The following is a 3,645-nucleotide window of genomic DNA, read 5'->3' on the forward strand; positions in this document are numbered from 1 at the left end:
AATATGAATAAAGTGTTGTAAAAAACAATATATTTTCGTTGAATGATTTAATGTTTCATCTACACTCCTCGATTTGGGCCCAAAAACATTTAAAAAAAAACAGAAAAAACATCAATTGTCTCTTTTATAAATATCTCTTGCCCGCATAGCTGTGCAATATGCGACTAGTTTTTTTTGCAGATCTTTCACATACTGGTAATCCACATTTTAGTGACAAAAACAGCAGCAGGTTCATTTCATTTACCTTATTTCAAGGAAGCATGAAAATAGCGAAAATGAAAAGTTTCAATTAAATGTGACAATATAATTTGATTTTATAGGTCTATGGAGTTTCCTAATTCTAAATGAAGTTTCTTTGCAGATGTTCTCCTTGCATACATATTTGTTCACGGCATTGGCAAAAAACCTCCCTCCCGCACCTCTTCCATAAGTCTCTGGTTGAGCTTTTTATTTCTATACTGATACTTCAGCGCCATCGGAACGGGGGCGGCCACACCCGTCCCAATTTTTTGCTGAACTAAAAATATTTTTTTCATGTTACAGTAGATCCTCGTTCTAACGACCTCGGAACTAACGAAACCATTGCTTGTTACGTACGAAAAAAATATCCCCGGCCAAATCCTTCTCATTTACAGTTAGATCTCATCGGAAACAACAACCCCTTTTCTAACGAACTTTCAGTTATAACAACCTTAGTTTTGGAGTCCTATTACATATTTTCATCGGTTCTAAAGATCGCCAAGATCGGTCACACTTGTTTATTTATTGTCAGTTTCAAACCGAGAGACAATGTTGCTTTATTTATCTTAGATTAGTGATACAGATTAAAAATGCCTTGCTGGCTGCTACTATTTGTAGTACGGTAGTAAGTCGGTTACAGCCTGTTTACAGTGATATGCTCATGTGCTTATGAAAACGATCATCAGAGCAATTGAAAAAGGGAAGTTTTATAATTATTCTGACGTTTTAACCGGCATATCGCTGTTACATTCATTTCCTTGATCTCGTTCTCCATCGCACCCCTTACAGTTGTCAATTAGCGATTTATTAGCTGACAGTATTTATACTTAAATTATAGCAGGCCTACTCCAATGAAACCAGTTGGTTTGTGTTTCATCACACCAGGGATGTTTTCTTTTCATACATAAATGATGTGAAACGGATCTAACGAATATCGGATATTACCAACTTTTTATTATCCCCCAGCAGTTCGTTAGAATGAGGTTCCACTGTATTTACTCTCGTAATGAATATCATGATTTTCATAGCCAGATTCATTCAGAACCAATCTCAGCTTGATTAATCTCAGCTCTTAAAAATAAAGGTCCAATGGCCCTGTGGCTGACCATTAAATCATTTAGTGCATATATTGTCAAAAATGTTATACTAAATATAAATTAATTTGGATTGAAGATGTGAGGCTGACAATATATGCGCCTGGGGAAGGTCGTCATTAGTTCCAAGACGAGTTTGTCGATGACGTCATTGGTAAATAATAACATAACCACGTGCGTGAGGAACAGATTTAAATACAAAGACTTTATTCAACCAATTCTTTCACCCAGTCCTGGCAGTGGCCGTCTCCACAGTGTATCTACGTTGCTCTACGATCCTGTGTAACCACATCAGACACTAAGGTTCTTGGTGAACCAATTCTGTGCGCCGAATTGTATGATCATAAACAAATTGCCGCAATCCTTTCCTTCGTTATCATCTTTTGATGATTCTTTGTTCAACATTATTCAAAAACGAATAACCATTAGTTTGTAAATAAACAAAATGAATTATTTACTTGCGTAGAAGTAGTAATGTTTATTTTCTTGCAAGACTTAATGATAAAATCAAATAACTCTTGCTAGTAGACTATTGATGTGTTTTTAGATACCCATTCAACAATAGCCGGAATCATAGAATAGTTCAAAGTTTTTCAATTCATCTTAAATTTAGTATGATATGTGAAACTGGGTCTACTGAAAATTCGAAACCCTGTCCTATTTCAGTAGTATGAACTAACTGATAGCTTATCATAAGAGATTTCAGAAAAAAACAACATAAAACACGAAACAAAACATTCTTTATTTTTCTTCTCGATTAAGCCTTCTCAGTAGAGTTCGATTCAGACCGACATGTCTTTTGCAATCCTTCACAGTAAAGAATGGATTAAAAAACGATGTTTTAGGTCAACTGCCAGTCCTTTCTAGTCCTGATCAGACTTTTTATCAGGTATTTACTATCAAGGCCTACTGAGCTAGGCCACCGTCTGATGCTCTCTCTCAAGTCAAGTTGAAATAGACATTTCCAAAGTTGAAATAGACATTTCCATCTGCTCTAACAGATAAGAGCGCGTACCAGGACGCACGTGGTTATGTTATTATTTATATATGACGTCATCGACAAATTCGTCTTGGAACTAATGACGACCCTGCGGATGTGATAGAGTTCTGTGTATATTGCCAAGTCACTGTGCTATATATAGACTCGCTCAGGTGATTACTAACACACACAGCCATACTGTAACCTATATTCGCACACATGCGGCTGACTGCTGACGCGCGTATATACAAATGTACTAGCGACGCAGTATTAGATTGGCCGTAATTTCACAAGTCAGAATACCTCCATCCACAAAATGTCAAAAATATAACAAACATACGGACTTTTTTTTCTAGAAATAAAAAAAATACCGGCTATGATTTTTTTCTTAAATGGCTTGGAAGACCCACTACGAACCCTGTCATTGGTATCGTCATACTTGCTAGTTCAGAATTGCAACTGAATTGAATAGCGTACTCGCTTATATTCGTATCAACGAACAAATTATAAGCAAACGTACGATACCTTATCGAATAAAATGTTCGCCATTTTACGGAAGCCCCTAGGTGACATACGAGATAACTTTTTCACAATTTCGACTTATTAAGTCGAATTTCGACATAATAAGTCGAATTTCGTGTTAATTAAGTCGAATTTCGAGTTAATTAAGTCGAATTTCGAGTTTTATTTTCATGTCGAAATTCGACTTAATTAACACGAAATTCGACTTATTAAGTCGAATTTCGAGATAATAAGTCGAATTTCGTGTTAATCAAGTCGAATTTCGAGTTTTATTTTCATGTCGAATTTCGACTTATTAAGTCGAAATTCGACTTATTATGTCGAAATTCGACTTAATAAGTCGAAATTATGAAAAAAATTATCTCTTATGTCACCTAGGGGCTTCCGTACCATTTTGTCTTGGGTTTCACATTAGGCTTTCCCAATGGGCTTTCCCAATTACATCAGAGGCGCCGAAATTCCCGGAATTTCCCGTATATCCCACAAACAGCCAATCACATTCATTGTAGCTCAGGTTACAAGGTCAACTCAAATAAATAGAAGCGAGGAAATTAAGGGGGTTTATTAAGTGAGGGCCTGTAGGTCGAAAGGTACATTGAGATCAGTCGAACTAAAAACGGCGACACTTCCAGGAAGGATTGAACTTTTATATATTTCAATTGCAAGCATGAAAATTGTCATATATAAAAACGTGCCATTACTTAGTGCAAAAAAGCTGGGTTTTTGCGTGTTTTTCAAGAATAAGTCCCCTAAAAAAAAAACTCGATCCCTATGAAATTTTTGTGGGCTCGAGAACTCATTAAGCCAAAC

Source organism: Tubulanus polymorphus, chromosome 3, assembly GCF_964204645.1.
Source record: "Tubulanus polymorphus chromosome 3, tnTubPoly1.2, whole genome shotgun sequence".
Taxonomy (NCBI): domain Eukaryota; kingdom Metazoa; phylum Nemertea; class Palaeonemertea; order Tubulaniformes; family Tubulanidae; genus Tubulanus; species Tubulanus polymorphus.